Source organism: Platalea leucorodia, assembly GCF_965183815.1.
Source record: "Platalea leucorodia genome assembly, chromosome: 2".
Lineage (NCBI taxonomy): Eukaryota > Metazoa > Chordata > Aves > Pelecaniformes > Threskiornithidae > Platalea > Platalea leucorodia.
In genome coordinates this window covers 123115798-123140518 of record NC_138824.1, presented here as the reverse complement: position 1 = coordinate 123140518, position 24721 = coordinate 123115798, and the positions used below count along the sequence as shown (strand labels likewise).

Below are 24721 nucleotides of genomic sequence, written 5' to 3'. Positions count from 1 at the left end.
CAACTACCACTCAGCATCCCACCCTAAGGGCACAATCAACCAATAAAGACTTTGTTCTGATTATGTAATGCTTATATTTGATATCCCACTTGAGAGCTCTTCTGGATGTAAAGACAACTATAGCATAGTGACTTTGCAAATAAGGTGACGTAACGTTACTTTGGAAGTAACAAAACATCTGAGCATGCCCACTGTGAACCACACAACTCAAAAGCCCAAGCACATTTCAGTTTGAACCATTCAGTTGCTGGAGAGCTGTCTCTCCCTTTCTGGTTTGTTTGCTCTATAGCTTTTACAAACTTTCTGATACTAAACACAGACTCACAATTTTCTTCAAAACTAGTCACACAGAAAACCACCCAGAACAACCCACCTTCGTTTGAAGTTAACAGGTTCGCAGAAAATAGAATAAAAACCCTCTCCCAACTTGTATTCATGAGCAAGAACCTGAAAATTGTTTTCTAGATAACTTTAAGCAACGCATATGCCCAAAAGGCAGCTGTCAAAAGAACACATGCAGGATTTGTGCAATTCTTAAAAGAGAAGCTATATGTAGAAATCCAACTTGTATCAATACACCTGTAGCTTAAGAGTTAAGAAAGTGTTTAAGTTGGGATTTACGTTCAAATGTTGCAAATGAACACATACCCAGTACATTCATTGTTCATCAAACTAGAAACAGTAACAGCCTATGAATGTGGTAAGAACATGCACACACACAGTTTTAAAAGGACTGTCACCTCATGGGACTTTATATATAGCAGCTTTCTTATTTCAGGTCAATGAAGAAGTGTTTTTTAAAAGAGAAAAAGAAGCTTACTGAAAGTAAAATATTCAAGTATTCACCAGAAGAATCACACAACAAGATAATAAAATTCTATTATCAACTCAGCAAAATCACTCTCACTGAAGAGGTTACTATGAATAGTGAGTGAGAGAGAACCACCTCAGTGTCAGAAAAATGAAGACAGACAAACAAATCAAGCCCAAACCTCTACTGGAAAACAAAGTGAACATTTTTCTTCATTGCGAAAGAGGTGACCATTTTCGTTATCCTCAATGCCATGCAATTGACAGCAATAAATTGGCCCTACTTGAAATAAAAGATTCCTAAGATAATTTCATGCAGAAATGCAAGACAGCCATTTTCCTTTCTAAACTCAGATTAATGCCAAGTTGAAAAGTATGCACTTGAGACTCCGTGTGGACTGATTCCTGATTCTGGACCTCTTCCCTTTCCCATTGACCTCCCTTAGGGAACAAAAGTGCAATCATAAGCCTCGCTACATTCCAGTACGAATGCTAAAAATGCCTCTTAATCATTCCTTCCCAATCGCTCCATCGGACACTGGCATCTTCACATGGTCCTCCCTCCACCTTCCAATAATCCACTCATGGATTTTCTTCTTTCAACATGACAAAGGCAAACTGGAACCTCACCTGACAAATGTTAGCCTCTTTTATTGCTTTTGGCTTCTGGATGCATTTAAAAATCAGAGACAAGCACAGAATAGCACAAGAGGATAAGAGAAAAGACTTGTTAATATCTGGTGAAATAGTTAAAGAAAAAAACCAAACTTCACAAGGTGACTGGGTCTACCTGTTCCCCTGCAGTTCTGAAAAGAAATAAATTATTATACTTGCAAAAGGATCCACAAACATGATTCCCCATCCTCCTTTTGTATTGCTTAAGATACTAATGCCATTCCCTGAAGCCTGTAGAAATTCACTACCAAAAATGGGCAGCTTTCCTGCTTTTGAGAGATACCTAAAACAGAGAAATGCTTCCAAGAAAGCGTTTTCCACAATACTGAAGTGACAGTAATGAGTCAAAGTTTGGGTAAACAACCCAAATTCTGTGACATCAATACATGTGGAACGCATACTTGTATGGCATTTAAAGCTAAGGTATCACAAACAACTGTCAGTTGCTTTTTCTAAAGAGTAACTAGCTGGAAGAAATCAGCATCCTTTGGAACCATCGTCCATAAAAGCTCAGAAGTATCCACAACTCCTTTGTGTACATTTGCATATGCAAACTTTTCAGAGCAATTCCCAAAAGGTCTGAAGGCATTTCAGAATTCACTCCTGCTCAGACCCTGCTCTCCCCGAGCAAAGCCACTGATAAGGGTTTCCACAAGCCTCTGAGGTATGAGTGTTTCTGCTCCAGGGATACCTATCCCCATCAGAACTGCTCTGAGAACTCTAACCACCCACCACACTGACCACTGAGCAAACTATACATAGCAACATCTTTCGGGCATGACTTGCATTGATTTAGATATACACAGATAGCTACAAGTTAAGGCTCCACTTACATTCCCAAGCCCCAAGGTCAAAGGCATTTTATAACTCTCAAATAAAGTGTTTATTCTTGTCAAGCTCTGTATAACCTTATGTCACTCTGGACACACATCAGGCTTCTAGCAAAATAACTCCTCCTATTTTGGTAGAGTTGGATCCATGTATGCTCCTCTTTACTTAGCAGCAATATCGAGGAGGACTGACTTGTTTTACATGAGAACAGCCTTTACTCATCTACTATGGGGATTCTGAAATAAAAACAAATAAAACGAGAAAAACAGGGTAAAACAAAAATGCATCAAATATCAAATAAACTTCACATGTCCCAAAACACAGACATCTTACAGTAGGAAAAGTCAACTTTAATCAAATTCTAAGAGGTCACGCACAACCAGGTCTCGTTTAACCAACACAACATACCTTAGGAATTCCAAAAATACTTATTCTTTTGCAACTTCTGGTTCTAGGCCTCTGCTTATCATACATGGAATCCAGACACTTCTCTATATATCACTTTGAAAGTTAAAAGTAAATAATAAGTGTTGTCATTTTCCACAAAAAGGCTGCAAGCAGTATCATAAGCACAATATTACAATAACTAGAATTGCTTTTCTCCCTCTGCCCTTGCTACTGGCTAGAGTTATGCACAAATATTTACTTATACATGCACTTATGTATTGGGGGGGGGGGGGAACAGGACGATGATAGGGGGGACACATGTGGGGAACAACCCAAAGATTAGCAAGTTTATCATGCTTGAATCTTTGTTCTGTAGTCACCTAAAAGTACTAATGTCTATGGCATTTTGTTGTACTATGCTTGCTAGGAAAACACAGCTATGTTAAAAAGACATGCATGAGACCAACTTGAAATTATACATCCATTGAAGAAATAGGCTTGTTTAATTTTTTCTTGAGTAATAACAGTCTGTTTATAAGATAAATTATTAATAATTACCAAACGTACCATGAGATTTCATAGTGAAAGAAGCCACTTCACTTCAGATTTCTCTTATATGAAATTGTATCACTACAAGAAAGAATCCAATACATCTCTACATTTAATCATTTCTACACAGTTCATCATGATCACACACTTACTATACACACAACTTTTTATGGACTGTAACTATCTTTCATCTAATTATTTTAATCTTCATATTATGAGCTTCTGAGTTCACTGGCCAGAGTAAATAGAAGCCAGAAATGATGCTCTGTCAGAATGCTTTCAACTAAGTTACCAAGGGAAAACACCATTAAAAGGAACAGAAACTTCATCCTTACAACTAAAAATAGGTAACTGAACAAAGCAGATTAAAAATAAAATACTCAACAACTAAAAAACCCCACAAAAAAAGCAGACCATAGAGCACTGGGGAAGGTTCCAGGGAAGGCTGTTTAAAGAGCGTAGGATTTTAGGGACTAAAAAGGAATTTTTGTCTTTCCTTTAGGTGCTGGAAGAGAATTTCCTTAAATCACTTCTTTGTGCTTGAGTACAATTTTCAAGCATGAAGCAATCTTTAGGTTATTCAAGCATTTAGTTCATCTCCTGAAAGACTTTCTTAGTAATAGTCCATCCTATTGACATAGCATCCAGAGACATGAGATCAATAGAAGTGTTCCCAGATAACAACACAACTTTAGTATTGCTGAGTTTAGGGTAACAGTTCTTAATGCTGACATGTCTCATGCAGGCTGCCATAAAAAAGCCAAATTAATACCCTTTTGTATTTATTCCCCTTCCTCACTCAAGGGTTTTGTGAAATTTTTGTTGCAGACTCTGGAGCTGTGGAGTGTCTGAGTCTGCTAAATACATTTCCCCAAGCCCAAGAGACTCCTTGAACAGTACCTGCTGTGGGCAATGCTAACACAAAGAACTACATGGGACTACACACTAGGAGATCAAGCAATTCTGTAAATACTTTTCCAGACTAGAGAATTGAACCATACAACTAAGTCACATTTCTGAACTATGAATTTATCAGATAGCTCAGCAATTCTGAATCCCAAAGGGATCAAAGTTTTACAAGTTACATTACATCCCTAGGAATCCACAATCTAAAATGGCCTATATGGGATACATTTGCTTCTGCATTATTTCAGTACAGATTCCGTGAACAGGTATTGAAATCACCGATATCTTAAAGTACTATGCTTTAAACAGAGACTAGTGTATGGCTACTGAAATTGTAGAGAATAAGGAAAGCCTTTAAAAATGTATTTTTAGCAGGAGTCCAAAGGAGGGCAGAGGGAATTTACTAAGGCAGAAAAATTGTCTTTTATTATGTAGGTTTCATAACATAAATGCCAGCATCGAGACCCAAAGAAGGGCCATGTGAAGAGCATGTTTTTTGTTTTACTGGACTATTGCAGGCAGCCCAACAAGAAATATTTTCTCTTCTTGCAAAGTTTGTGTTCCTTAGCATCCTTAGCCATTCTTTTACAACCTTACTACCTTTCAGATAAGCTCTCTTTAACAGCTACATTTTCACGGGGTTAATCTGCAGGAGGCAAGAGAAGCCCACTCAAGAGAATTGTAACAACGAAATGGAAGACTCACTATACATTTTGATCCTGCATTTTCTCTACTTAACCACTAAAAAAGAAAAAAGTATGACAACTTTGTACTCCTATATGTATAATATCAATGGCTCCAACAAGACTTCTTATGGTTCCTAAGCTCCGTTCAAGTGTGTGCCTCACAAGCTTGTGCTCTCAAAGCAGGCCATGGCCTCAAGTGACTCGTGTAAAACTTGCAACCTGTAAGAAACGCACTGAATGCCAAATCCCTTCCTACCTGTGTGCTGGGCTTCACACTCCAAGGCATTGATGGAACAGCATCACCCAGCAACAAGTGAAGAAACAAAAAAAACCCACCCAACCAACCAAAAAACCCAAAAAAACCAAACCAAACAAAACAAAAGCAGAAGGGAAGAGATGGTCAGTGATATGGAGGAACTGAAGGAAGTTGCAAAAACTTGAACTACTTCTTCACCTCATCTGCATCAAAGCTTAGAAAGGAGCATCCTCCGCTGACACCATGTTCAATTCATGTTTATGCAAAAAGTTGAGTCAACTTCACTCAAATCTGTGTGTTTATTACTCAAACAAGAATTAAACTGCTCAGAAATAGGTTTGATCACTTTGAACAAAATGAGTGAATTCACAGCTTAGGTTAACATGTACAGAAGATCTGAGACAGGGATTCATGTGGAGTTAGATCTGAAGCTCAAAATGTTTCAGTCACACCGTTTCCCTGAAGTTCTACAAGAAGAATCTTGCTTTGACTGAATTTCAAAGGAGACGGATGAAGAAAAAAAGGCAACTAATTACATAGTGTCACATATTTTTTCTGAGGTCTAATGACTAAAGACAGACATTTAAAATATGTTCTACTTCCAAGCATGTTCACAGACGTGGAACTTAGTACCTTCCAAGGTACCTCACCACAACAGTCTTCACATGATTACAACTCACTTGTGCTATTGCATTAATACTGAAACGGCTGTCATGCTTCCAGGAATAGCCCAACTAGACAGGCATACTTGCAAGGGCGGGGGGGAATAATAAAAAAATCTCAGTGCAGAACAGCACAAACAAAATAAACCTCCAAGCCCAAACTGCTTCTTAAAATACACTATTATGCAGAGTTTTCATAGACTAAAGAACATTATCTCATTTCATCATGGAGAAAAGATTACTTGGCTATATATGGTTTATACAGACTAAGGGAAAGCATACAAATTAAATTCTATTAACCTTTGCTCACGGTAAGCTCTGCTCCGCAAAAAACATCTTTTTCATAAAAAACGATCTTGTCCCATATACAAGAGGAAACCATCTCACAAGCAGATAAAGAGCACTTGCCAGTTCTCCTTAGGAGAGAAGTCATTAGTAGTTAAGAGATGCAGTCATCGACTTCTCAAGGCGGCGCCCAACAAAAAAGGATCTAATTATCCCTAATATTTGGCTAGGAATTTTATTTGTATCTGCCAAAAAAGGGAGAATAATGGAATCTGCAAACAATAGGAGAGTTTGGGAAAATATTTCTTCCTGCTGCCAAAAAAATTAAAAACACACAGTAATGAAGATACGAATCTCTTTCCGTCCATGGTCCATAGTAAAAGACACATGAATCTAAAGAATGTTATCTTTAGAACTTCCCCCTGCTTCTCCCCCTTGCCTTCCACATGCAATTTATCAGTTGTCAGTGCATTTCAGACTGTCACTTAGCCATAATAGCCTCCATATTTATCTTTGTAATATTCAGAAATTAATCTATGCATTAGGACATAAAACACTAAAACACTCTTTACTGATGAAATCTAAGAGAGCGTCAATCACAATGCTAGGAAAGTAATAAAGACAAATTGGACAGAAAATTTTTGAAGGATGCTATCAATCCAAGAAATAATTAAAGAGCAAGCCTTCTTCCACTGAGTTAATGTCAAAACTCCCACAGACTTCGGAGGCTGAGCACATATTGGAGACAAATCCTTGAAGTCACATGAGTTATTAGAACATTAAACACCAGATCCTATTTATGCAAGTCATTAAAATTCAACTTGTCGATCTTGCATGTGTTTCAGTTCTTCAGTATCACTTGTGAAGTTTAAGCAGACCACCTCCAAAAAAGTAAACTGTTTTAAGTAACGTAAAATGCTAATGAAAGCTTTAACAGCATTTGTACTTCTGTAGATGTCTATTTTTGGAATATGGAAGTACCCTAAAGATTTAGACCCCATGGGGAATTTCAAAAGCCCAAGCTTCAACAATATGTACATCAAGTAAATGTGACCAAGAGCCTGATTCAGCCAAGTATTTCAATATATCATTTAAATCAGGCTTATTCTGAAGTCCTTTCCTTTTTCACCAAAAATACACAGGACTATGTTTTAAGTGCTTTGTTGAACTGAGGCCCAAGTTCTAATTTCCTTTATTTATCTTAGATACAAAACGGCTAAAGGAAGGGGTCAAATGCTGCAATAGATAGGTTATGAGTTTAAGGACACTGGAACTGCTGCTATGAATTGCCATGGGAAGAAAAAGGAGAGAGTAGTAGTTTAACAATGGAAGTAATGGGAGGAATTCCGATACTTTAAGATAAAGTCTAAACAGCAGCCTCAAAGTCTTTTAGCTTATTTGTCTTATCTTTTCCCTGTCTGCTACAATCTTCCATCTTTCCAGCTTCTATTTTTTTTTCAAGTAAAATCCTAAGAGAATGTGGGCACAAATAATGATACGAAATGATAAACAGAGAGACTAAATGAAAGCCACTGCAAGCACGCTGCAGGGAGCAGCCCCGCATTGTCAGGGGATGCACCAAATGATCTAATAAGGTTTTCATTTGGTCTCTTAATTTGTACAAATCCAGAGTTTCTTTTGCTGTCACAATACTTGCAAAAGCACCAATTCTGAACAACTATGTCTAGTAACTAAGGAAACAGAATTAATTTTCAGGGAGCAATGGAGAATGAGACAGGCATATCTGCTTGCCCAAAGGCTTTTTTCTCCCCTTCTGCGAGGCTGACCAGTGCCAGGATTCCACCTACAGATACTGGAAGACACTGTAAAAAAGCAGTAAAAAAAGGCTTCTCAGCAACTCTATTCATTGTCTCAGGTATAAATAAGCTTTTCATGTTATAGTAATCAAAAACTTGGAATTTTTAATGATACCGTTCCTTAACAGGGCTTGGAATAGTACTGTACTCTGTCCTTTATTAAGTTGTGACAATACAAGAGAAGTTAAGTCGGGTCATCACAAGCTCAGCTGATGCTCTTTGATAAAGCTGTTTTGCAGAAGGTCACAGATGTGCACTTTTGTATCACAGAGGAGAATTAATTAAGAAACTGGAAGTTCATACTTTGGCCATCCCCAGATGTAAACACAGACTCATAAACAGGAGGATTTGCATTCCCTATTCCCTGCTCTAGCCTGCCCCCAGACTGCCAACAAACTTATCACCGGCACTATCTGAGCTGCGTTCCTAGCAACTCCAGAACAGAACTGGACTGTAAGGATGGATTTTTGATTACCAGCTTTTGAGAAGTCCTCTTTTTCAAAGCTGTGTATGGTCTACAACAACTGTTTCATGTGGGTGGACAAAAACGCAGGCAATTTTCATGTAGAGATAGACTAGACAGATAGGGAGGTGTGCAGGTAAGGGGAAGATGCAAGGGAAAAAAAATTGCATGGGAAGGAAAGAAAAAAATTAACCAAGTAAAATACAGAAACAGCAGTTTTCACTCTAAGCTTTTGTATGCTTGTGCACACACATACATATGTAAAAAAGAATGCATGCACATTTAACTCCTAGCTACCTGTCACAGATCTACTTACCTGACTCCCCCTGCAAATCTTAACTGGGTACAGCATCCTCCTGAGCCTGCTCTAAGACAGCACCTTGCACCTGCAGTTGTCCTGTCTTTTAAACAGCGTCCCAGCAGAAGGGGTGAGTTTGAAGTTGACTTCACCTTCAGCTACATGTTCCCCATATGAAGGTCACCTGGATGAGCTTTTATGCAATTCAAATGATCCACATTGGCGCAGTATTTTTGAGAAAAGCTATACAAAATGTTAGCTCCCCAAAACATTAGCCAGCAACTGAACAGTCCAATTTTAGCTAAAGGACAGGTTATTTTTTTGTTTGGATTTGGTTATTAAGTCTCCCTAGAATAGGAAATAAAATATTATCCTGGTCTGTCCATTAGTATATTGAAATAAGACATCTCATTACCTCTGAAACCATTTTGGAAGGGTCAGTGTACAGGTATTGCACTACTAAATAGATCTGGAAGTTTTCTGACCAAGCACCCAAATCTGAACTTCCTCAGAAGCTTACAAGGCGGACACAGCAGGATCATCCATACACACAAGTAGCACGTTTCTGAGTAAGTCTTTACCCAGTCACAGTGCAAAGGGCTGGTTGAAATTTTCCAACTAAAGAATAAGTATCTTTTTCAGGCTACACTCGGGGTAAATATGTGCAAGGTAACTAAGAGATGTCTGTCTTTTTAAGGAAATGCAAACATTTTCATCACTGTTTGTCTTCATACCAGCAGACAACACCCCCAAATAATTGCCTTATGTTAGAATTATGTTCAAGTATGATAAAACACACAAAAAGCAGGCAGTAGGACAGCTTAAGCTATATCGAAGTTTATCTGAAGACTAAAATTCAAATGCTGCAAATAAAGGAATTTGTGGATGCACCTACTTTAACAGAGCTGCACAAAATAGTGTAGAACGCCTTTCAATGGTGTAATTTACCCCTCAACACAAAAGGAGCTTATTTCATTAACTCCTACTAACCCTTAGTGGAATTTCAACAATGAGTTTTGTGCCTATTTCAAGTATTTCTTCCTTGTGTTCTCAATGTTTATTCAGGGTGTACACTGAAGGACAGGGAGTATGGGAGATACATCTTAAGCTCTTCAATCTAAATCCTACTTTTTGGCTTCCTGCCTCTTTTCTAAATATTAAAACAAAAGACTAATTTCTTTAAGACCTTCTTACTAAAAATAGTTGGTTAGACTGCTTAATTGTGTTAGCTGAAACACAAACATACGAAAAGGAAAGGGTTTTGTAGGAAAAACATTGAAGAGAAAAAAAAAAAATCAGATTTCATCTGGCCTTCCCATCATCACTTAGAGAATTGTTTTGTAGTTACATCATCAGGAAATAAAATACTATCCTCTGAGGACCCCGACTCTTTACAGAAGGAAAAAAAAAAAAAAAAAAAAGGAAGGCTCGAAGTTCATATCACCCTCTGAGGAGTTCAGCTAAATTCACATTTTTTGTCATATTAAAAAAAAAAGAAAGTAAGAAAAAAAAATCTCCCTTAGAACAACTAATAAAAGAAGATGACCTTGAATTTAATTTTTCCCTTCTCAAATTCGAGGCTGAAAGACTAAGTGGAAAGCATTATAACTAATCAGCTAACAATTTCTAACGACTTTATTATCAATAATAGAAAGGAACTGCCCTAACCCAAACCTTCCGCACATTCTTCTTGGCCATGAACTAGTAGACAAATGAAATATTTCACACAGTCCTGAGCGTCAGCTGGAGCCAGAACACATTAATAAGCTTTCTAAGTTCTGGCTATCACTAAAGTACACCAGTCAGACACGACGAGTCTGCACAACACAGAGTGCCTTATATGGCAAGGCAATGACGTAATGCTCCATAGGCTTGGGGCATGCAAAGAGCCTATCTCTCATTGTTTAGTGGGACTGCTGGAATGCTCACATCTCTGATGCTACAGCTGAACGCCTCACACCATGGAGCAATAGCTGACCCAGGATTTCTATAGTCCAGGAGCGCAAGGTAAGGGAGAGGGTGGGAAGCAAGCTTCTTCTGGCAAGCACTGGCGCTTCTTGCTTTTTCCTATTGAGATACTTTTTTTAAAAAGTTGCTTCCGAAACAAGGGGTGAGGACTGAGAAACAATGAAATACCCCAAAACAGCACCCGGAGGTCTAGGAGATGTCCAGTTACTCAGAAGTAGGATGACTATTTCAAGCGTTAAAAACTGTATTTTAAACGATTCCTACAGAGCCAACAGATGAGGAATTAATTTAATGTTAAAGAAGGAGGTAGTTATGAATTACACACACTTTCCAAATGGTCGGATAAAATCATGACTGCATTTAAAGCTGTGGAAAGAGTCCAACTGTATTGTAATATATTAGGTAGAGCTACTGCCTCTCTTTATGCTGCATTTATATGCATATGCTATATATTAGTAGCCATGTGTGCACATATGTCTCTAAGCATTTACTATACTTTTGAACAACTTTTACTGTAGTTTACAGAAGGACATATAAATTGCTACAAACATTACTTTGCAGTAAGATTATGCTATGTCTGAAAGAAACAATTGTAACTAGTTTAATTACTAACAAACTTTTCAACTCCTACACACTGCTTCCCTCTTCTGTGTCTTATGTGCAAGTGTCAAATCACAAGAGGACAGAACTGTCAGATTTTTATGAAAAAAACTTTAAATCCTAGTCACCAAACAAATGATGAGGCTTTCAAAATCAGAAAACCCACTGGTCTCTTGGAGGCTTATTCTGCAAGATGCTGAACAGTATTGCAGTTATTAACTCCAAAAAACAGAGAAAGGAAAGCAGTCCTGACAAAGCACTAAGCACCTGGAAAGCTTAGACCTTAGTGTGTTTATAATTCACATCTGCACAGTATATGAAACTACATTGTCCTCTCCCTCGATTAAGGACCAAACCCTGTCAAATCCTTGTTTATAGGAACAATTGCAATTAAGTCAATTGTACTGTCCTACTTGCAAATTCAGACTACTAAGCATTGCTCTCCAGAGTCTTACATGTAATTTAAAATGTGAGAAAAGTTAGACTCCTTAAGACCTTCAAACTCAAATTCTTCTTAAAAGCAAAACATGTTTTTGTTGTATGTGTTCATTTTCCTTAATATGAAATAAAATGGGCATTAAATGTTAGGACAGCAGAAAGTTTTTTTCCCCTTCATTCCATGTTTTAAATCCTGTAAAATCCTTGTTCAAGTATATATTTAAGAAAAAAATCAAAGCTGATACAATCATATGCATTGCTGTACTATCAAGCATACATGGATTTAGAGACTGAGTCAAAATACGATGTGTGAACATTTTCATGACTTTTTTTTTTTACTTTAAACAGCAAGAAAATATTAAGTAGTTATTTTCCACATGCTTCTAAAAACGTAAATATATAGAGGGACATTTCCTTTCAAAGATTATTCAGGTATTTGTGTATTATTAACCTTGGCATTTAGATAAAGGTCACATGCATGTTTCCAAGATAATCTTTCTTGTAACAAGCAAAGTTTACACCTCTGTTGATGCCGTGAGTCTGCCTGGCTATAGAATCAGGGAAGAGGGCACTGTATAGTATATACAGAATGAAAAGAATCCTAGCAACCGGAACAAATATAAGTTTATAGCAGAAAACCAATACCCTGGATCAGTATCCTAAGCCCCTTACAAAGTCTTCTGCTCACTATTCTGTCGTATCTGCAGACTTGCAACCTATGTCCTAGCATTTTTAGATCTCTTTCCTGATAAATGATTACTTGGATTCCTACATATCCTATATCCAGTGGATTTAATAATAAATACATTGTCAAGTTATAAAGTGGAAAAGTTAGCTATGTTATGAAAAGATATGTTACAAACAAAAGTTTAGTAACAGATCTCAAAAAACGTGTCTGAGTAGAAGGGATAAACTGAAGTCAAAGGACCACAATATGATGAAAGAAAAAATATTCGTAGAAATGCTACACATGGAATAAACATATATATTTGATAAGGGTAGTAACTAGAAAAAGAAAAAAGCCTACCCATACATAAGAGACTATTTCAGCTCCTCCAAATCCAACAGAGGAGGGTAACATTTACCATTGATTACTGCTTTAGCAATATCCAAAGTACCATCTGTACTGTGAATGCTGCTAGCCTAATACGAATCATAACATCTCTCAAAAGCCAGAAGAACTCTTTCCCACAGTCCGTCTTCCTTAGACCGAAAGGGAAAAACATTCTTCACTTAATACTTACAGGACCAGTTTTGCTCTCATTTATACTGGTAAAAGTCCAAAATAATTAGACTGAGGTATAATGATTAAAATGTCTCACTATTATTTCTCCCCCACCCCCAGCATTACGCTCTTTTGTTTTATCAGATTTCTTAATATGTATTGAGACTATCTAATTTTAAGCAATTAAAATGTTAGCTTGCATCACTTAACAGTAAAGGGAGACGGTAAAGGAATTGTCACCTAATTCGGTCTTCAACAATTGTATTTCTTCACTTAAATTTCTTTTTACAGTAACGTTTTACAACATCCAATGTAAAGAGAAAGCATTTTAAGAACAAGTATATCCTCCAGTAATGAAAGTCAACTTCCTATTAAACTGCACTGACCCTTTGTTCCTTCCCCGTCACTTCCCTTCCCTCCACTGACAAACACCGCGTAACTGCTGACAGTAGAATTTTTAGGGATTTGACCCAGGAGACCAAGGGGTATAACTTACATTTATTTTATTTTCCCCATCAGTAGTAGTAAAATCAAGTTATTGCTTGATTTTTGCCGAGTAACAACACTTTCGTATTATTTACCTAATGCTGTGATGAATTATCACATTTTCCATTATCATGGGATAGAAAACCAGTGTGGTTTTACTCCCAGTGAGTTTCCCCTCTGGGGCAGCTCTTAAAAGGCTGGCACTTTTCTTCAGGAAAAATTCTTTACCAGGTGTAGTTTGGCATGGGCAAGTGAGCAGCCACTGCTCCTCTGGACCTCTCCTGCAAACAGCTTCTCTCAAATCCTGGGTGCGGTATTACCTGAATACTATTAATTAAAGAAGCAATTAAAACATCTAAGTCAGAGAAGCAATTAAAATATCCAAGTCAGAGAATCCTAGAGGAGTTTACAATGTAGGAAGACGTATCTTTAAAAACCATCCAATAAAACTTTAGTTGTGACTCATTAATAGTTCCCCTTAATACTTTAGCCTGTCATCGAGTTGATTTGAGCTTAAAAAATATGCCTTACCAATAAAAATAAATTATTTTTAATTGCTTAGGTTTGTTTTTCTCGTATTGAATGGATTCTGCCATGGCATCCTTGAGGTTTATGTTGAGCTTTTTTGAAGTGGTTGAAAGCTTGGTTAGTTCAACCATTCACCAAACTATTACTCAGCTCCAAGAGGGTAAGAGGCACCACTGAAAAATTCTAAATATAGTGCCCAGTCTTGTGATTTAAGTGAAGTAATGGACATTTTGAGTCTTAACACCTCTCAGTATGTTATGCTGATTTTGAGGTTTGCTGTGTTTTCTGTCAGCGAGACAAAAATCACTTTGATTGCACGTCCCGGGCACCATGTTGTTTCTGGAAGGTCAGTAACAGCACTCATGCTGATGGACCAATGAAGCACACTCAGGCATTCACAGCTCACTTTCCTCAAGTGTTCACATATTCAAGGAAAATATATTTGAAGATTTTCTGTGACAGTCTGTAGCCTCCAGTTAAAAACAGTACAAAAACAACACCTCCCAAAGCACTGCCTCCTCACCAGAACAACAGAACTGAAGTGACAGTAAAGAGGTGAATGTTCATGCAATAAATGAATGCTAGCTGAGGGAACACCCAGCAACATCATTGTATAAGCCTCCTTTAATAACAAAATGGAAAGCTTGCGGGTGAAAGTTCAAACCAACCTTGCTAGACAACATTTCAACACAACTCAAAGTCCTATAACCTTGGTCATTCAAGTTGATAAATGCACATATTTTTTGCCCATTGCAGAAGTCACCCTTTCTGCTACAGCTCATCGTGCTTATCACAATGATGTAACACAACTGCTTGACTTCAGCCTTGAGCTGGGCAGGGGACCTGTGAGCAACCACCAGAGAGTGGCTGCTGAGGGAAACAAGCAGAATCTGAACCATTTTGCTTCACACTGCACGTTCATAGAAGCTGAGCAACCAGAGCCCACAACCACCTAAACTGCTCGTGCTCAAGCTTCAACAAACCTTTGCAGACGTACTTCAGGTAGGGTACACAAAGCTCCAGTGAGCATGACTGAAAATGTGGATGAAAAAACCTAAATTCTTCTGACAAGAAAAACTTTAATCTTGCATACGTTTCAGGGATGTGAAACAACACATCAGTCAGATTTCATTGTCCTCTATAGGCTTCCAAAGGCCTGGGAAGGAACACAACAACACAACAACACTTAAGAGAAATGATAGGCTAGAGTTCTTCAAGATCTGCCTTAAACCTAATATTCAAAGCAATTTCTTGCAAATTCATTGCAGAGAGTGGATTTTAAACTTTGTCCTTTTTTATTAGAGACACAAAGCTTATCTAGTGTTTGCATACTAACTACTGCAATGAGAGCATAAGAGAAAGAGGAAAAATTTTAAAAACTGAAATGAAGCAGCATGTTGTTACTACCATGAGAAAAAACACAAAAGATTGGCTGTTTAAAAATGGAAAGTAATGCACTCATAAACCACACATTTAAATTACACATTGGATTTCAGCACATGGACAAAACCATCTTAGGGAAAGTATAAGCTGACTGAATTCTGTCAACTTTTTATGACTTTAATCAATATTCTGGTAAAACTTGCATAACTTTCAGCCATTAAGTCAAATTATGAAGAAAATTAGGAAATTTTATCACCATTAAGCTCGGCTTACCCAAAACTAATGTCACCCACCACATTCCCAAATGTGATTCTATTCTACTTAGCTACACAGAGGTTTCTCAGAAGCAGCCTAATAAATGCCACAATTGTTTTTATTTTCAACTTCAAAATGCTCCCCCCAGTCAAGGACGTTCTCAGCCTCAGTAGAGCCATTCTGTTTCAGATCCCCACCTAGAAAAGAGGAAAGTGAATTATATAAGCCTAATTTTTTTTTTTTTTTTTAAATTTTGGTCACTTGAACCTGGGGGTACCGCAGCTCCACATCTGGGGCAGCCAATCCGTGACCTAAATATCTGAAATCCAATGCTGAACATCCTAACTTGGATGTAGGAAGGTGGGGGAAAAAAATGCAATTTGTTAACGCTCAAAGCTGAAACATTTTCTTAACTTGCAAAACAGTACCATATACTCTTTCATGTAAAGAGAAAAGTCTTTTCACTAGCTGCCCATGTCATTCCCAAATTAAATACTGAATTGGCTCCAATGAAAAGGCCACCATGAACTTTGGAAGACCTAAAACTTCTCCTAAAATATGTGTTTCTAAAAACATAACTAATATATAAATGGGTACGTGCATTTGCTTGCATATGCATAAGCAGAGCAGGGGGATAAAAAGCCTCTGAAGCAAAGTCAGCAAGTACAGCTTCAATATAGGTCAATTCAAGACAGATAAAATAGACTGCCTATGAGGGTGGTGTGGGGATGACACCAACCAGTGGAGAATGTTTAGGCTTGCGCTAGGAGGTGTACACATTGATTCCCTCTCAGGAAAGCAGCAGACAACTGGTGACAAGAATCTTCAAGCTTACGTTTTTTGCTAACTCCTGTAAAAGAGGAGGGAAGAAAATGTAACATGGCATATAAAGGAGCAGCCACTTTGGAAAGTGCTTGCCCTTGCTTTGTTCCCATCCTCTGCTTAAACCTTCAGGTGATTACTGCCATCTTTGTAAATAGCAAAATTCTCCTATTTCAATCAGGATTAACTGGGTGAGGGGAATCAGAATTTGACAAGGTAGCATTTTATAACCTGTAAACGACCCTCTCATATATCCAGGCTAATGCAGTTAACCAAACAACTGGCAAGTTCTGTCTAGAGATAATTGTGTCTATTTTCAGCATTTGAAACCACGTTATAAATTAATGATAAAAGCTAAAATGTATTACATCAGAAACATACTGTACATGAAAGTATGCTACAGCTCCTTCATTTTCAAAGTGACATCTGAAAATAGGAAAATATAACCTAAACATCACAAGCCATCAGCCAAGAGGCAAGAAGAGATCAAATAGAGCATGTAGCCAAATGCCCTTCAGTCACATAACTATACTGAGTTATAAATCAATTTGGGGTACAATAATGAGGCCGAGAATGTTCAACTGAATTAACAGTTGTTTGAAGACCAGGGAACACTTGGAGTCTAAAAGTCTTCATATGAAGGTGCAAGGGAAGCATACGCGCACATAACCCTCCTCTTTCCTAAAAAAGCCTTTTTTCTATGACAGTTTTTGAAAGACAGAGAAACAAAACTGGAAAACAACTAAAGATGGAAAAAACAAGTATCTCTCTTGGCTTTATGAAGACTGTTCAGACCAATTTTAAAAGAGTTTAAGAAACCGTTTGTCATAGAACAGCTAGAACTAGTTAAATCCACTTTTTCATCCTAACAATTTAGGGCTTTTTCCTAAGAAATAGAGGAACATTTATTTTCCAAAGCAAGCAACAGTTACTCCAGCTGCTGAACACACATGCAAGTAGCTACAAAAAAAAAGAAGCTAATTCTAGATACGAACTGTTATTGGCACTTTGAGTGGACACACGACCAAAGGACCTGATTTTTTTTTTAATGCTTAAGCAGGTTATTTGATCTTTAACGCAGTGAACTACCAAGGCTACAGAAGAATGGAAAATCTTACTTCAACACATCGTAGTCAACAGATCTGAGAGTAAAAGATGTTCTTTAGTTAAGCAATTCATCACAGGTGAAGAGGCTACTTGAATTATTATTTCTTATTTAAATTGTTATTTAAATATGTGAATTAAATCTATGAAGTAAACCTTGGTTAGAACTAGAACCATTAAAAAAATTGTCAGGCTATCACCTTTAGCTCTCCACTGTAGCTTCCTATCTTGTAGTCTAAAACAATGTGTTAGTCCTCTTTGAAGAGGATCAGTTTGGAGAAACCAGGTAAACTTAAATCCTGAACAAGAATACCTATTCTAAGGATTAACACGCTTTAAACAAACGTGCATTGACTTTGCACCTTTAAATGATTCACCAAGTGCTCCCAGGCCAATGTGGCCCGAGGTCCTACTGAGACAAGAGAAAATGCAACTCCCAAACAGCCCACACTTCAAGTCCCAACACATTCAGATATAGGAGACATACAGCAAGACATCTAGCAGGATTAGGACAGAGAGCAAGAAAGTGAATTATGTCCCAGGTAGCAAAGTCCCCAGAACTACAGAGCTTCAGTACCTAGAACTGTACCCAGAAGCAATTTGTAATCCATAGGGAATAGTTTTAATACAATTTCTGAAGGTCACATACTGCAAAATGGGAAACTAGCAGCATTCTTCTCGCTTGTAGCTTCAAAGCCATCTTTAGCAAGTTAACCATGCTGCTGGCCAAGTCTGTCTTAGAGAAAATGGACACACTCACATTATCAGGTCTATGGGAAAAAGATGCATATTCCACTTCAAAGTGAAATCTCTGACAATAGTGTTATTAGCGCTCTTATCACTTCCAGTCTTGGCTACTAGAAAAAGTTACAACTGTATCAGGAAACCTGATTAAAGTCTTTTGCCTATTTCAGAATCCTCAACTACACCGCTTCATGCAACCGTGCATCAAGGAAAACTTAAATATCTCAAGCTAAATTTGCAGTAACAATTAAGGCTCATGTTTCCTGCAAAAAAAGGGAATGGGGTGCCACCCAAGCCCAGTCTTCAAACACTCAGAGTTTATTATACACACACACAGAGACACTTCAGGAAGTAAGAACACCAGAAAGAGGGCTTACTTTTGTCTTAGGATGTATGTATGTAATAAAGATTTTATCGGTATGAACAGGACCCTCAAGAAGTCATGGAATTTTATCCTCCTGCACAGGAGTGACATCACCTACGTCATTCCTGAGGAATGTTTGTCTAGTTGTTTTTAAACTAGCCCCTTTCCTCCAAATGAGGGCAAACTCAGTCTTCCCAGACAGTCCCATCCACTACTAAAGTACCTTTATTTAACCTACAATGTTGAATCTGTGTGGTTCTAATCACAATTTCAGCACATAAATTCTTATCATGTGCACTGAGCACGTGGAGAACATACTAAAGCTTGCAGCCAACTTCCACCTGTCTAAAAGTAAGTGGCCACCGTATGACTGAGCAGGTTATCCAGGACTGGCAGGGACGAGGAGGATGCCTTCAGTTCACAGAGGAAGTGAGCGTGGCAGCATGGGAAGTTCTAAACTTTACCACTGTTGATGACTGATAATATACAAATAAGGCCATGCTTAGCATGAGAGATAGGCACAGTGCCTGTTCTGCCCGTGGACGAAAATGTGGCCCCAGACATTTATTTCTATATAAAATGTGTGTTAAAATTGTTTTAGAGAACATCCAGTTCCTGTAAATGTTATGGGAAAATGACATTTACGACTAACCAGTCTCCTCTGAGTAACATGATGTGTTATTGTTGGCTGAGTGCCATTTTCTGTCATACCAAAAATATTAACTAATTGAAGTTAAAAAAAGTTTGTATGAATTGGATCCTTGCACAATTATACCCAGTTCTGGTCAAGACAGCAGCACTAGCACTGCCCCAGGTGAATCAGACACCAGAAAAGCACCTATTTTCCCCAACTGCCCCCCAGAAAAAGCATCCATAAAAGAGGTCCACCTTGAACCTACACACTATGATATTACAGACAGAATAAAACCCACAATCAAATTCTAGACAGGGTTTATCCATTGAAATTGCTTAAAGAAAACTCATATTGTTCTCTTAATTTAAAACAAGTATTATCATTAAACTGAAAAGCATAAAAAGATGACTTAAGGGTTACAAACTTGTACAGAGCTGAAGCAACTGACTCATGCAGGGAATCAGAACTTCTGCAAATTCCTCAGTCACTTGAAGGATGCAGGTTAAACAGCCAAGACAAAAACTCAGCCCTCCAACTATTGCACTTCCATCAAGAGTAAAACACAGCACAGCAGTGATAACTAAGTAGTATTTGCCTCGTACAAACTAAACATACATGGCTGGGGTAATCAGTGCTAGCAGCAGCCTGACCAGAAATTTCCAGAACTTGGGCAAGCTGCACTCCCTCGTTTGTGCCTAATCTTCCCACGGGGAATGGGGGGAAGGCAGGCAGGGCTTTAAAAGACAGTTTTCAGAAGCTCAATTAACTCCTGCTACAATTTTTCACTTGCTAAATCCTAGCAGTAGGCTGCAATGGTAACAATTACTGGTACTGATGCTCCGAACAGACAATGCAAACACATCCACCTGCCCATGGAGGGGGGGGACGATGACAGACAGACAACACACTGTCCCATTTATCTCTGTAGTACTGAGTGTTTTATAACACTGGTGATTTTAAAAACAGCTCAATAACTGTGGTCAAGCAATAACTTTCTAGCAATAACGCTTAAAGTATACATTCAAAACAAAACTCAGGTTCATAAAGACACAGGATCTCTCCCATCAACTTAACTTATCATACAATATCAAATCAATCGTTTCAATGACACTGTCATTTAAAAATCACAAATTATAAAAAGCAGTAGTTTATTTTGTGTAGTTACTATACTATTAAAACCTCTTTGGGTTAATATTCTCAAAATAATCTGTTACAGTAAGTCAACGCTGCTTTTCCATTTTAATAAATCTGAAGTTCAGGCACAAAATTTTACTTTTTAAAAATGAAGAAAAGACAAATGCAGGACCTGGATTAGTAACTGAGAAGTTCTGCCTCAATCTTGTTGCTTTGACCCCTATACCACATCTCTTGTGGTTCATCTTTCCATTTCCTTCTGAAAGCTTTCCATCTGCAAAACTATAATTTCCTGGCTGACGTAAATTTGAAGAGTTCCAAATTCTGGTGTTGCATCTGAAATTACTTGCTTTATTTCTGACTTTACAGGCAGTGTGGAGAGAGGGCGAGAGGAATGAATGTGCACTAGAGTAATATGAAAAAACCCCAAACTACTAACCAACAAAACCCAAGTCGTATTCCTGTGAGCCAGTTAAGTTATTGATGCATTTAGATTCAGAACAGAAGAGGATTAACAGTCACGCTACATGCACAATTATACGCCATTGAAATGCCAACAGTAATAGATACTGACTTCACAGAATAACTGAAATAGCTGTTAAATCTAGAAAGAGGGAAGAAGAAAGAAGAGCGCATCTCAAAAACAGCGACACATCAGAGTCCAGCTCACAGTTCATTGTGCCATGTTTTCTAGTAGCTGAACTCTGGGACCCAGAGTTTTTAAGGCTAACTTCAAGTAAAGTTCATCAATATTGTGGTCTTGTCAGGTCAGCGCTCATTTACAATTGTTTTTCAGGACATGCAGCCAAGAAAAAAACAAAAACAAAAACAAAACAACAAAAAACCTGCCAACAATTTAACAGGATAGCAACTTCTTCACTCCCCCCTATAAGTCCTCCACCTTCCTACCGTAATCTCAGAGGTTGCGGATGGCTACCATTACAAGATTAGAAATGAACAAACGGAATTAATAACTATCACACTGCACATTCAAACAGTTACTGCCGCAGAAAGCATTAATACTTTTTACACAAGACTGATGTTTTGATAGGTGATTTCCAAGAACATCTAGATATGGAAAGAATGTAATTCAAGACAGAAACTTATTTTCTTAAACTGAGGTTTTATGATAAAACAAAACTGACTTTTAGTGCTGAATTAAAATTACTCCAACTAGAAGTAAATGTTAATCCAGTCTTAAATCTTAAATTAACCAACATAAATTTGCTAAAAATTTCTCATGCCATTTACTGTTACCAAATTTACACAGGATTTCATAACATTTATGAGCACCGATATCCCTATATCACCAGGAAGAATCTTTAGCAGCTTAGTAGTTGTGAAATCATGGTGACAAACAACGTTACTGTTCCAGATTAATTAATTTTTAAAAGAATATATTATCTCTGTGTGTTTACTCACCATCACAGCTAAATACATCTGGTTATCCATTTGAAATTTTGCCCAAGTTAACCCAGAACTGACAACACCATTCATCTTATATGACTTTTATTAAGACTTGTAAAGCCAGTCAGCAGTTTAAGCATCAGATAAAACAATGATCACTCTGTGGTAGTTTGTGGAGTAATAAGCAGAACTCACACCCCCCTCATTAAAAGTCCTCTTTTTATAAAATAAATTTCCTTATCAGGAAGTTTGCCTTACACACAGTCTATCGCAGTTGAGACACCCTTTGTGGAGGTTTGTATCCTAGTATAAACTAATGATTTAAAATATACATATGTAAATAATGTACTGAAAAACAAATTTTAAAGTAAGTGTTTGCATTCTGTTGGGAAGTGCTGACTGATTCAGATAAAGCCAACAGATTACACAACAACTATGGTATGTTGTTGCTGCTGTAATTTCAAAGGCTTTTGACTTTCTTTATTATGGGGGGAAAAAGAAGCACCAATAAAGATAATAAAGAGAGCCATAAAAGTAGCTATAATGTATGTCTTCATAAAAACTACACATCAATAAGTAGAATTGTAGGCAAAGGGGAAAAGGAAAAAAAAAAAAAAAAAGCATATCCACCCCAAGACCAGAAACCAATTTTAACAAACCCAAATTTTGTTGCCATAAACTGTGGAAGGCACAGACAGACTGGCTTTCTTCTGAAAATAAATATTTAACTGCATTGGTGTTAAAAATTACAGCAACTTGTAAGATTTACCAGAAATGATGAAGCATGTTTCTTCTCTTATTAAAGGCCAGACCATGGCTTATTGCTAACTGGGAAGAATGCCTCAGATGAAGAGGCATGATTTCATCTACATTTAAAAGCTTTCAGCTTAGTGGTTTTATTTGCATTGTACACGGGGAAATTCAAGCACATGTCCAAAAACTTTAGAAGCAAGTCTCCCTCATGTTATAACCTGTAGAACCTCTACTAAGTCACGTCTTTTACTTGGGGAAGGGTGAAGAGCACACGAGCTAGATAAAAATATGTATCTTTATGATTTACAAAAACAAAACAAAACAAAAAAAACCCAAACAACACAGACATTCAAAATCTCAGTCATTTCTGCAGAATGATCTGATAAAAACCAAGATATTGATAAGGTGGACATTAAAATCTCCTCAGTCTTTCAGTGGAAGGAATGACGGAAGTACAGCTTTACAAACCAACACCTATTTCACTTGCATCCTTAAAGAATGCAGCCTCTTCTAAAGTTATCATTACAAGTTTGCTTAAAGAAAAAAAAAATCATCACTTTTATTCTTATTTTTTCTAAGAATAATGATTCATTCCTGAACAAACAAACAAACAAAATAATTAAAAAAATAAGAGTCTTGCAATCTCAGTCTCCTGTGCTTTCTTTAGTTTCCCTGAAACTCAAAAGAAAAGCAGCCCCCTTCGAATCCTGTAAAAACATAAATTAAACCACACTGATGTAATACAAGTCCTCCCATGACAACGGAAAACCCCACTTAAGGACAAAATTACATCACATGACACCAAGACGACAATGAACTGTTTTGGGAGTCCCCACGTCTTGTAGAGAACACATAGTCATTACATTGCCAAATATAATGTAGTGTAGCCAAAGCTATGTGCACTTGAAAAAAAAAAAAAACCTGGAAAACAAGACAACATGATTGAATGCATGGTATTAACACCAAGAAGCTATAGTATGCATACTAAGGAAAGCGATTACAATAAACAGAGGAGTGCTGACAAATATGATTTCTTTAAGGAAATAAAGCAGCAGACAACTGGTATTGCAAACAAGTATGATAGTAAGTCACAATAAAGCGGTCATTTATAACAGAAGCTCTGAAGAAAAAGTAATAAGACACTGCCCTGACTCTGTTTAACTACCTAGCATTCATGTTCACAAAACCAATTTCCAATGCCTGTTTTTGCTGGCCTGGATTCAGAAAAGGTTCTTGTAGTCCTATGAAGTCAACTGCTTGGAATTATCTGTGAAAGCTTTGCCTAAATGATATACCTACCTTTGCCTAATATGAAATTACATGATCATGAAATTTAACTGGAAATTAAAATTGTAAAAAAATATTTTATTGGATAGGGGAGTGCCTGTTTTGTTTTTGTTTTTTTTTTTTTTTTTAAATTCTTTCTTTTTTTAAGTCAACTGTTTTTAACCTTTGCATATTTTTGGTAAAATTGCTCTTTCAAATACTCTGAATACTATTCTTCAGGAAGAGTATTTTGGATGAAGTTAATACAAAGTATTTTTATTCTGTCACAAAAGTATACAAAATATCACAAAGTGCTATTATCAGTTACAGCACTTCTTCAACTAAACATGTGATTTGCCTTAATTCAAATGATATACATAATTAAGCCCTGACCTGTGGGAGTCAGGTTCCCCAGAAAAGCTGACCAAAACCAAGGGATGACTTTAAAACAAACAAACCAACCAAAAAAAAAAAAAAAAAAAAAAAAAAAAAAAAAAAAACCACACAAAAACAAAACCAAAACAAACCAACCCCTAACATTTTAGGGTCCTCTTCCATTCCTAAGGGCATGCATGCAGACACAGTTGCTGTGACCTACTGAACCATGAAACAGGAATTCAGCAGCCAAGGAAAAATTCTTCTGCAAATATTAGCAGATTCCCAGTTGGCTTCTTACAATATCTATCTCAACTCTGTCCAAGAAATCATTATCTATTCAGCACTGTTGAGGGCATTTTCTATATAGGAATACATGAATATTTCTGTATCGGAATACATGAATAAGCATACAGTTATCAAAACAAGTGCAAAAACTTATTTAACTACACAATATCAAAAAATACACCATGCTTAATACATCCCTTTTTTCTTTTTAGAAACACATTAAAGTCCTTTAACTCACAGCTTCTGCACTATGCTCCACAACTTAACTGCAATGGAGTGATTTTATAGAAGTATTTTTTCAAGAAGAAATAGATCTCAGGGG

General features: G+C 37.2%; 2 protein-coding genes across 4 annotated transcripts in view; one reads left to right on the top strand and one right to left on the bottom strand.

Annotated features, from left to right (window-relative positions):
• The window catches only part of CMSS1 (cms1 ribosomal small subunit homolog), a 245938-nt gene that overhangs the window by 196881 nt on the left and 24336 nt on the right, over window positions 1-24721 (bottom strand). The window lies entirely within an intron of this gene.
• Window positions 1-24721, top strand: part of FILIP1L (filamin A interacting protein 1 like) — a gene marked incomplete at its 3' end in the record, with an annotated part of 82575 nt that overhangs the window by 35318 nt on the left and 22536 nt on the right. Inside the window, exon 1 of one of the 3 annotated variants that reach the window (XM_082304041.1) lies at window positions 9728-10632. The exons of the other annotated variants lie outside the window; for them this stretch is intronic. Of the gene's footprint in view, window positions 1-9727; window positions 10633-24721 lie in introns of those variants that run through there. 3 annotated transcript variants of the gene reach the window in all.